The 11,563-nt window shown below is 39.3% G+C and overlaps 2 long non-coding RNA genes across 4 annotated transcripts; one reads left to right on the top strand and one right to left on the bottom strand.

Annotated features, from left to right (window-relative positions):
• The first annotated feature begins 3,343 nt into the window (after positions 1–3,343).
• On the top strand, positions 3,344–4,829 carry LOC146520375 (uncharacterized). Its single transcript, XR_014873786.1, has 4 exons — positions 3,344–3,634; positions 3,887–3,995; positions 4,101–4,222; positions 4,362–4,829. It is a non-coding gene; the product is annotated as an uncharacterized LOC146520375 (long non-coding RNA).
• A 2,018-nt stretch (positions 4,830–6,847) lies between these two features.
• LOC146520374 (uncharacterized) lies at positions 6,848–11,368 on the bottom strand. Of its 3 annotated transcripts, XR_014873789.1 has the most exons (4): positions 10,986–11,368; positions 9,651–9,762; positions 8,770–8,927; positions 6,848–8,336 (listed from the first exon to the last, which is right to left on the bottom strand). It is a non-coding gene; the product is annotated as an uncharacterized LOC146520374 (long non-coding RNA). The 3 variants fall into 3 exon arrangements; XR_014873788.1 differs by having other exon boundaries at positions 6,848–8,927; positions 9,658–9,762; positions 10,986–11,366; XR_014873787.1 differs by having other exon boundaries at positions 6,848–8,927; positions 10,986–11,360.
• Positions 11,369–11,563: the final 195 nt, after the last annotated feature.

Raw genomic sequence — 11,563 nt, 5'->3', positions numbered from 1 at the left:
TTGCATGGCAAAGTGAAACAGCATTAGGTGGTCAGTCTCAGTCACAGTCATGGCTCCTGGTGTCTGTGCCATTTACAGAGTCATAATTCCTATGCTGATCTTCCTTGCGCTGTCACTTTTGGAGCTTAGCACGCTCTCTCCATCCCTCGATTTCTGTTCCAACGCGGCTGTAGATTTAAGGCAGAGCACGTCGTACACCTTAGTTGTCTTCCTCAGCGTCAACGACGAAACTCTTTCATTTTATTTTAAGATTTTGCTGTTCAAAATCTCCTCGTGATAATCCTTTGGAAGTCCAGTGTCGTTTGTCTGTTGTCCTGCAGATGGTCCCTGCTTCTCAGTGGTCCTCTTGAAGCGTTCTCTCCTAGTCATAGTTTGCGTCTGCGCCTCAGTCAATCCTTCCATATCCCTCATGTCACGGTTCCTGCAATTTAAAAATGAAAACTTCCCTGGAAAACCCTCTTTTGCCCTATGTCAGCTTATCACCATTAGACATGCACAATAAAGTTGTGCATTGTCTCTTAAAAATTCTCAGGGCTTCTCCCCTGAAGTAGCTTCACTTCAGGCCCTGTCGTAAGAAAAAACATTAGCCAGTGGTGTGTCCTGCTGTAAATCATGTGATTAGATCATATGATTATGCCCTCTGCTGTGGAAAAAAGTGATATAGATGTTAGCACAGCGCGTCTGTATGCACACTTTCTCACAGTGACCTCTGCACTGTAAACAATACAAGGTCATGAATAACACACCACTGGTAAATTCACAAAGACACAGAAAGTGGCAATTAAAAGGTTAAGTCAGCACGGCCCCAAAGCTCATGCAACCCAGAATGTTGCTGTCACCTTTCTGCTCCTGTAAAAAGAAACATACATACATCCACCCTTTTGTCAGGTCAAGGTGGAGGTGCAATCTTGCACACTGGTGTCAACTTAGTCAAAGCTTTTGTCAGTCCAGTCAGTCCCCATTTTTATTTGCTGACAGTAGAACCTCTCGTGACGCAATAAGTTTCTACTGCCAGCAATGACGTCATTTCAAAAAAGGAAAAAAAGAATTTAGACGGGATTACCTCGCTGAATCCTTTTTGCCAGGGACTTGTTTTCTGATTGTCCCAAATAAGTGGCTTTCTCCCGAGCCCATTTTAATTTTGGAGAAGCTCACTTGCGATTGATCAACATGTTGTGTAGCGCTTTCGATTCCGATCTTGCAGGCTTGCTTGAAAAAGAGAAAATTGACAAACAAAAATCTCAGTGCACTGTTAAAAATCAAAAAATATGAAGGCCTCTTTTAGAAGTTGTCTAAGCATACTCTGTTAGTTTGATAAAAAAACAAACAAAGTAATTGGCAGGTTCAAAGTCCAAAGGAAAATGCATCAGTAAATCCCCAAAACTTTCATCCACCAGTCACACACCTCACACAACAGCAATATTCTATTAGATAATTAGAGTTTTTGATAAGACCTCCCCCACACACCAGAAACCAGAAACTCAATAATCTATTAGTCCCCACTCATCTGACCCTCCCGCAGCATTCTGTTCACCGCTGATTCAATCATCCTTCCCCAAAAATAATACTAGTTCACTAGTCTATGTATCATTTCTTAACCTACTAAGTGAACCGGACAAGATGATGGTAACAGAAATGCTTAAAATGCTATTTGGTCTTCATGAGCTTCATTGCATGTGTGTTTGTGTTAGTAGGATTAATGCATTTTTCTGTTTGTGTAATTTTTGTGTACCTCTCCTTTTGCGGTGCTCCAGCCACTTTTCAATTCTCCACGCAAGGCAGTCGTTTTTCTTCCCAGTTTCCTAAACCCAAATTTCATTCCCACACTACAACAGCATTCCTCCATGTTGTCCCCTTCTCCTTTGGCTGTGGTCTCATCTCATCTCTCCCCCTTGCAGCAGTCCAGTGAGAGTCAGTTGTTTTTCAGCTTGTCCTGTGTCTTCCACTGTCTCATTTTGCCATTTTTGCGCCGAAAGTGGCAAATGTCCAACTCAAGCAGTCTTTTCAAAAGTCCATTCACACACAGTGAAGTTGCAGCTCCTTGGAAATGCACATCCATCCATCCAGTCATGAAGATGCCATTTTTCTCCTTGCTGTCGCTGTCTTGCACAGCTGTTGCTGCTGGACCTTTTCTTCACTGCTCAGGATGCTGCTGTGAGCTCTTGAGATCCATCTCGTTGTTCTGAAACTGCATTTCTTGTCTTCAGGGAGAGATTCTTGGAGCTTGTGTTCTCAGGGTGACAAACACGTGGAAGTTAAGCTGTAAAACAATTCAGCCAAAACTTGGCTTGAGTGTTTCTAATGGTATAATGCTATAACTTTCTTCCGACTGCTGCACGTGGAAAATTGATCCAGGTCTGCTCTTCACCTGCAAGTGACACACTGAGACATTTTGATCATTCTTCTCATTGCTTAAAACAACACATCTCCCCTCTCTGGTTCTGAACTCCCCTTTCTTAAAAACCCAGAGAGATTGTAGTTGTTCTAAGTTGAAAAACACCAAACCCTCTTCCCATTTTTTTTGTTTATTTTATCAACAATTCTGCTAAAAATAATTTTTCGTGTGTGTCCACCCTAGGGGAGCTGGTGGCCTGCAGTACCACCCTCTCCCGCTAGTTGGAAACAACTTTTACACACATTTCTACACTCCTCTTTTTTCTTTTTTTTTCTTGTTTTTGTTCCCCATTTTCAACATTTTGTAACCCAATTTTTCACTGTTTTTACACACACATCAACTTTTCCCACACAACCAGTCTCTGCAATCGTACACACCACACATTTACTCAATTCTTACCATACAGTCATGTATTGAGTTTTGTCTCTGGCCGCCTGGTGGAAGGCCTGCCGCTTTACTGGATCCAGCTTCTCTTTACATTCAGAGCGTCCTCTGCAATGGCCTTCTTCCCTTACCGGCAGAAAAGTGCTAAAATACCGTCACTCCACACACTGTATTGTGCAGACGTGATTATCAACGGTGGACTCGAACCACCGTTCCCTGTGATGGCCCGGTGTTTTTGCAATTACTCTGGCAGACGACTGCTTTTCTTTTGCACAACATCGGAACCGAACACAAGCCTGGGGACTCTAACCCCAGGATTTTCCCCGACAGTGTACCCGAGTCGCTGTCCCTGCATGCTGAGCATGCTGAGAATGTGACAATATATTTTTGTTCAATATTTAATTTCTTTCAGTTGCAATTGTTAAATGAAAAAAAAAAAGATATATTCTTATAATTTAGCAAACTAATTTATCAAAAAAAAATATATATACATATATCTGTATTAGTTTTAATAAATGAATTTGACACCTGAATTGAAAATACCGTATTGTATTCATACAGAATCAGTTTGATATCATTGTTTGTCTGATTGTTGAAACTAAGAGCCAGTTTGATCTGTTTAGATCTAAAGTATTCAAAGTTGAGCTCTAATGTTTTACCCTTGTGTGTGTGATATCTGATTTCCTACATGCTGGCAGAGCGGCGGTTTGTGCTCACAGATGGTGACGGTGTGGAGAGACGGTGGTGTTTCCTCAGAAGAACCAGCAGAGTCACAAAGGACACCAGTCCATCTCACCATCTTGACTTGCTGACTGATGCTCGTCTGCACTGCACAGAGGAAATTAACTGACCGAGGTTTGTCCAGTGACGTGTTATGAAATGTATATTTGTTTTATGCTTACAGATATGTTTTTCTTGACAGAGGCTCTGCAGAGGTTAGACAAAGCAGAGAAAATATGTACTTTACATTTTACTGTGATTTATTGAGATATTTCTTGCCTGATGGTTCAGCAGGAATGGAGAAATAGAATCAAAGGGAGATGTTTTTGCTGTTTTTGTAATGATGTAATAAATCTTGAATATTATATATTTGCTTGGTTATATTAGGAGTGTTTCTGAGTGAGGGAGAGAGGAGTCATCATCCAGGTAAAGTGACGTAGATCAGTGGATACACTTGTCTCCCCTTTAAAGGAGACGATCCAAGTCATCTTTAAATGTTAGTGCTTTCAAATACACAAACATTTTTAAAGGACAAAAATGAACATCCAACTTTGACTGTAATACAAAATAAATCTTTGCATGTGTGTTTTCAAACTCTCAGATGGGCAAGATATCAGTCTTGGACTGTGTAACCTGCCGGAGCAGCACTGAATGACCACCACACATGATCATGTTCCTGCAACATTCAGCATCTGATCTGTCATCTGTGTGCTTCTGCTTTTGGTAAGTAGAGTTACCCAACTACAGTAACTCTAAACACATGCCATCCATTTCTAACGGCCTGGTTACTTCCTGTCAGTTATTTTAGAAACCATGTGGTCACCTGACCTAACACTGTTTCTTCTTCCTCTTAATGTTGAAGTGTCAAATGTCAAACAGCTGGAGAGGAAACTACACCAGTGTACTGGGATGTTTCAGCAACACGTGCCAGATGCTGTTCCTTCATGGTGACATCATCAGAGACAGCCCCGCCCACCTCAGGACCTCGCCATTGATCATGATGATTATAATGATGACAGCGAGCAGAACTAAGACTGTAAAAATCCACGACCAGAATGTTTAGATGCTTTCTAATTATTAATGAATACTGAGTTTTTGTCTCTCTCTTTTTTTTCCTCATTTGTTACTAACAAAGTTCACCAAACTCACACAGTTTACATTCTGTATGTTTCCATCAAGGTTTATTTTCTTAGAAATCATTGTTTTTCTCCTTTTCTCTTTTGTAATTGATGATAATTCAGTGAATATACTGCGCTGCTTCGGATTTCTGACTTTAACACAGCCTCTGCGTGTCCTCCCTTTGTGTCCTCTGTGAATGTGTTGCACGTGCCACAGATTCATTTTATTAACAGCTTTCCCACAGTGAGTTGCATCAGCATTCATTCACAGCACATTTCAGAAGGATTCAGATTAATACAGTGATCTTATAGTCAGAATTATCCTGACAGAGTGCCATTGTAAATTATCTTTCATCAGGTAAATTTTAAAGTTCAGTATTTCAAAGCAGGAGTTATGAAGAATCATACTGGCATTAGGACTGTAACAATATGTACTTACAAAGTCTAATTTTTTTAAATTATGCTAGAATATTGGAAGGCAATCAACTTTTAGTGTTTTCCGCATATTAATTATTCTGAAATGGAGACGGTGACCCTAACTGTACAGAAGCACACTAAACAACTGACAATCTAACAGACATCATTGGCCCGAGCCGTCATGCACAGTGAGTCTGATCCTTTGCTGTGAGAGTATGACAAGCATGTTTCTGGTCAGTTTGGAAGAAATAATATCACAATGTTGATCTTTTTTCAATATTCCTTCTCTTTTACAACATAAACTGTGATCAAAGCTACTTATGTTCACAGCATGTAATAATACTGACAGTCCAGGGCATTGTGGTCTGTTGAGCTAGGGTTAGGGTTAGCAATTCAGACATATGTAATCAATATTAAACGTCTCTGACGTGGGCCACTGTCCGCAGTGTTGGGAAATCCATACCAGGCTGGAACGAGTCAAGGTAGGTGAGCATCCACGAGAAGACACAGCAGATGCATCCTACTAATACTGACAGGACCAGGAGACTCCAGAAAACGAGCATCTTCTCTTCAGTGCCATCCTCTCCTGTCACCCTCTCTGCCCGCAGCTCTTTGAGTATGGGGTAGATAAGGGCGCAGAGAAACCCTTATTACTAATTTGTATTATAATTCAATTTTCATGAAATATTCATATTCAGTATCGGTCCTTTTATATTATAAACACGTATCCACCCAGGCTCATGGTGGGGCAGGGCTCTGTCCTGGGATGCTTGAGTACAAGGTAATGTACACCTGACCAGGTATCCAGTCTGTCAGAATTGTTTTCAATATTTGGTTAAAAAATATGGGTGAAAACAAAAATCCAACTAGGATTCTTGCATATGATGAATGAAGTCTGTCTTTGACTGTATTGTCCAGCTGATCCATCAAACCCCCAGCAGGTGAATCTTATGCATGACATAACAGAGCAACAATGTAAAAAATTAAACAGCAACAGTCTAAATGTAAAGTGCATTCTAAAGTCCTCTTCAATAAATTATATGCAAAGAGTCATTCAGGACTGTAAAACGTGAACTACAGAAACCAGAGTCTTCATCATTAAATCTCTGGTTGCTTCATTTTTCTATCCTATATCAGATACTTTAAAGGTTAGGTAAAGTTGCACTGTCATTGTGAGGCAAAGTGCTTTATGTGTGTGTGTACGTGTCATGAACGGCTATAAAAGGCCTATAATTAAAGAACAAAGCGGGGTTTGAGTTCGAGTTGCGGCAGACTGTCACTACTTGTAAATGGAACGCAGCCTTTCTACGGCGGACAGCTAATAACAGGAATCGGACGCGGTCCACCCAAGTCCACAGCAACCACCATAGCAACCGCCTAGCATGACCTTAAAAACATATTCTGTCTTCATAACTACCCAAAACGTGAAATGATTTGCAAAGTGTGAAAGTGTTACAGCTGTAGAGAGCTATGGCGGTATCTTTGGAAGCTGTTTACATAGCTAATAATATACATGTAACCATGGAGACAGTCAGTCACGTGAGCTAGCGGCGCACGTTTACTACAGTAAATAAGGTGATTGTGTGCACAGCGTCCACACGCTGCACAGGGTAAAGACATTACTTCAATATTGTTTTATATTGATATATATTTGTCTTGTGTTGACCATCACCTCAGGTTCACTATTACAGTTTCAGCATACAAATGCACACTGTCTAAATATGAACACATTCAAAAAAAAAAAAAAATCATGTCTCAGAAATAAGCACAGCTGTTCATGTTTGTCATTATAGTTTTATTTGTAAAAAAAATTATGAACTTCATATTGTGCATCAAATAAAAGAACATTTCACAACTCTGAGTCAACAGAAACAGGTAACAGAAATGTCTCTAATGTAGACATGTACAGTGTAGTGTAAGCATTAAAAGATCATAAAGGAAAAACTAACATTTATGTGAAACTAATTGTAATAAAAAATGAACAGGTGCTTTATAGATTTAAAAGAAAGAATCTGAAAACAACACTTTTTTGGTCTAAGTGATCAAAGTAGAAAACAGAACTGATGTTCAAGAACAAACCGTAGCTGCACTAATATTACACATCTCCATTGTTGTGGTGAACAGACACGTTGCTTTTAAAACCACATGCAGTGTGTGACCATGACTGTTCATTGAGACCATGAACGCCACTTCGCTGAAGCAGTCTTCTTCTTCTTCTTCTTCTTCTTCTTCTTCTTCTTGCCATTAAAATGGAAGCAGAAGGAGCACGAGCTGCTTTGATCTACTGAAAGGAAAAAGCAGAACATCTGAGCTGAAACCAGTCAGCTGAAATCTTTAAGACAGGAACAATCATTCAATGCAGTGTCTCAGGTAGCTTAGCCTGTTACAACTATTGATACAAGCTAAATACGGTTAACACACAGTGTCAGGGAACTCCAGTGTGGGAACTAGTGGCTTTAGGTTTGTAGTCATTTAACTTTCATCCATTCATTCCTTTAATTCAGGAGGAAGAAATGCCAGGTTGGTGCAGGCTGGTTACATGCATTTGGTCCCATGCTGTCTTTAACTAAATGACTTGGTTCATTTTATGGCTGGGCTGTATGTGGGGTTATATCATGTTATTTGGGCAGGAGTACCTGTCCCCTGTTAGACTTAGAAAGTTTCTCCATAAGTAGAGTTTCTAACTCTTATAGCACATCTGTGGCTGACAGCTTTTTGGTGGCTCTTTTTACCCCACACTGGTTGTGAGTGTGTAAATAGCACCACTAGTTCTTTTGGGTTGCAGTTAACTTGGGAGGAAGAGGTGGGTCTGCCATGACTAGATGAATAACAATTATCTGGGATACATAAATTTCATAATGCATGCATATATCTCTATCAATTTAACCTGGCCTGAGTGCTGCCATTTTTTACATTCAGTTATTTCTCTTAGAAATGTTGGAACTAAATAATGAATGTGTTACAGTTAAACTGACACTGGTCAGTGTAAATAGCTCATAGGGACAAAAAAAACTTTAAATTAAACCCTATCACCTGATATCGAATGTCAAACAATATCAAAGCTGTAAAAGCTGTTTACAGTCAGAATTTTTAAAAACTATGATTGTAAATAAATTCAAACAAGTGAGCTTTTCTTTGTGCTGAATATCAACACTGTGATTTCTTAGACTGTAAGCTTTACTTTAGCACAACCAGTTGTAGAAGTTGCCACTCCAAATGTCTTTTGATAACAAGAAAAAAATACCTTTTCAGTACACGGTCTGAAGTTCTTCTCTGACATCTTCTGCCATCAGCTTTGTCTGCTGGTTTGAAGACAATAAACCCCAAAAAAGATGATTTAGTCACTTTGTCTGCATCATGCAGCTCGAATGTGTCATGTAACGATGTTGAATAGCCGTCGTTATCCCTCTGCTGTGTCAGTAGGATTGTACTGTACAGCATCTCATTGATATGTGAGGAATGCTAATGTAACACGATAACAGATGTCTGGTCTTACATCATTAAAATATAACAGGCAGGAGATATTTAGATATTTTTATACTTATATTACATTTTATAGCTGACAGATATTACTAAATAGATAGAATTTACTAAATAGCTGGATGAACATAAAATTATGTCCATAATCACAAATGACCATGAGAGCCAGTAGAATTAATTCAACTGGACACTCAAAAGACGTCCTTAAATGCTCTTTAAGTGGCAGAACAGATGAACAAACAGTTAATCGCTTACTTGAGATGAAATCGGCTGAGCTACTTTGAAAACAGCTTCTAACTGGTTCCTCCTTTAACAGGATGACTGCTCAGGGGTAAGGCCATCATGCAGTCCAGCAACCTTTACGGTTCTGCTTTGATTTACCAGGAACTATTAGGGAAACCTTCCAGCGCCTCCTGTGAAAGACACAGGCATAAACACAAACATTTATTAACATGTTCCACAGTGTTCCAGTTCGATTTTCTCATCCTGTGGACAACAACGTACATGGATGCAGGTCTATTGTTAACTTTTGTAAGGTTTATTTACTGAACATATCCAGCTGCAGCTCCACTGTGATCCTGAACTGGATAAGCACTTAAGAAATGCGTCAATATATGGACATACATCAACTTACTATATTTATCCAAACAGACTGGACCAATAATGCTTCACTGAGTTAGAGACTTTAACAGTCTCTTTTATGTAAGAATGTCTCGTGCTGATATACCAGCAAACTTGACAACAAAGGTTTTTCAGACTGCATGTAGCTGTCCTCTATGTCAGCTCACACATTTATATTCATGTCACACTTATTTCTGCTTTCCCATTTTATAATTATTACTTACATTTTGATTAGATACCTTGAGTTTGTAAATGATGAGATTACATAATTGGAATACAATGTATCCAATTCAGGGTTGCGGGAGGATGAAGCCTATCCCAGCTGAGACAGGACAAAGACAGGCTGCCAGTTTATCGCAGGGCTAACACAATATGTGTAACAGAAAATCCACTTAAATGTTTGATATTTCTTATAATAATCATAATTATGACTATTATTTAAATGTTTCTTTATAAATACATTTTGATTTTTTATAACACCTAAAATATAAACCTGAGCTGTTTCAGATTCTGACCTCTGACCTCAGTGACCTGGCTGTGTCCTCACTTCAGCTCCCTCTTGGAAGTACGTCTGCTTCTTGTCTTCCCCCAGTGATGACCGCCTGCCCTTAATATCGCTTACTGTAACTGAGGAACAAAAAAGGACAAACACTTGCCTTCATTTAAGAAGTACATTCATACAGAGGTAATCTATGGAAACACACTAGTTCACCCTTTGGGAGGAATCAGTTCCTGTGAAACGTTTCTGTAAATGAACATCATGTGGAGAATGAATGAAATGAGTTCTTCAGGTGACTCAGCAGTCCCACACTGACAAATGAAATCTAGTTAAACTATTAAGCATATTTGCTCTTGTGAAATCTGTGTTAAACAACAACAAACATAAATTAGTAACAAAAATACAGCTGAGTAGAGGCTTTACAAACCACCAGCAGCCATAATGCTAAATTTTAATCTTCAAATGTTTCTGAGCCGTCTTCAACCTGCTTTTAACACATTAAAGTCCCACAGTCAATGCAGCCTGACTCAATCTGATTCTAGATGTTCAGCACACACACAGAGACACAGAGGGACTGTTTAAAGTTTAGTGTTAACCTGAGTCACTGATCACTGAGTCAGTTCTTATAATTTATTTTGTGTAATAAACAACTGCAAGGATAGATGATTACAACAAATAGATGAGTAATACATAAAAGTAATACATAGATGAATAATGATGATGAGTTATTATGCGTAATCATGGGAACAAGTGGGTTTACAAACGGGAGCAAAAGCTGAAATAATGCCTCTACTGAAGCCAATTGTACTAAATGCACTAAATGTGCACTGTTACAAGAATATTTTTCTTTCTATTGCTTTCTATTAATTTATATAATTTTAAGTTAAGCAGGACAGAGTTCTTTTAAAGAAAGATTTACTTTTATTCTCAAAAGTTAAGCATGACAGGCTTCTGTTTAAGAAAGAGACCCGTTTTATTGTGTTAATGTTGTCATTTTGAGCTAAAAATAAATGGCTAAATGATTTTTGTTTCCCATGTGTTGATATCACAAAGAATACGCATCTACTTAAATCAAATTCAAGTCAAATGGTTAAAAAAAATAATTTCACACACAAAAAAAGAGCTAAAAAATTCACCACACTGGGAAGGGTGAAGACAACTGGGTCACCCGGCCCTGGCCACGAGATGTCCCTTATTTATTTCTCAGGGAGTTGGCAACCCTACTACAAATGCATCTTAAAGCTGTTATATTAGCACTCGGTGTATTACTAACATAACCACATTAACATTACTGACACTCGCTGACTTCTAATAGTCATTCTATAAATGCTGTCCGGTTAAATGGTCTTACCTGTAAACACTGCTGTATCCACCGGATTCCAGCCAGAGTGGATTCTGGAGTCTTCCACGCTCCTGTTAGTGATCCTCCATCTGGATGGATGATAACAATCTTCTAGCAGGAGATGGCCCATATCTATGGGACTGATTTGTGCTAATAACGCCCATTGTATGGACTGATAACAGCCGAAGCGGGTGAATAAAGTCACCCAGTCGCTAGCTGTGCCATTACCCAGCATACATCACTCCCTCCATAAATGCAATAAACGATACAAAAGTGATAACTATAATTAATTTATCTGCTGTATCTGCTGTTTCTCAGGTAGTTGTTTACGTTATATAATTTATTGTGCTCTGTGTACGTCTCTACAATGTGATTTTGGAAATATATAAATATCTCTAAAGGTTGCTGGACTGCATGATGGCCCATCTCTTGTCGTCAATAAGCAACGTTTAGGGAGCTCTATAGTTTTCAATGAGAGGACCCTGCACGTCAATTCTCGCCGCGAGGGGGGTACCCTGCGCGTCGATAAGTGAAGCAGAGGGAGCCTGACCATGCGTTACACATTTGACGAGTTGGGAGTGAGAACG

This window comes from Neolamprologus multifasciatus, chromosome 4 (genome assembly GCF_963576455.1).
Source record: "Neolamprologus multifasciatus chromosome 4, fNeoMul1.2, whole genome shotgun sequence".
Taxonomy (NCBI): Eukaryota; Metazoa; Chordata; class Actinopteri; order Cichliformes; family Cichlidae; genus Neolamprologus; species Neolamprologus multifasciatus.
This window is presented reverse-complemented; position numbering and strand designations above follow the sequence as displayed.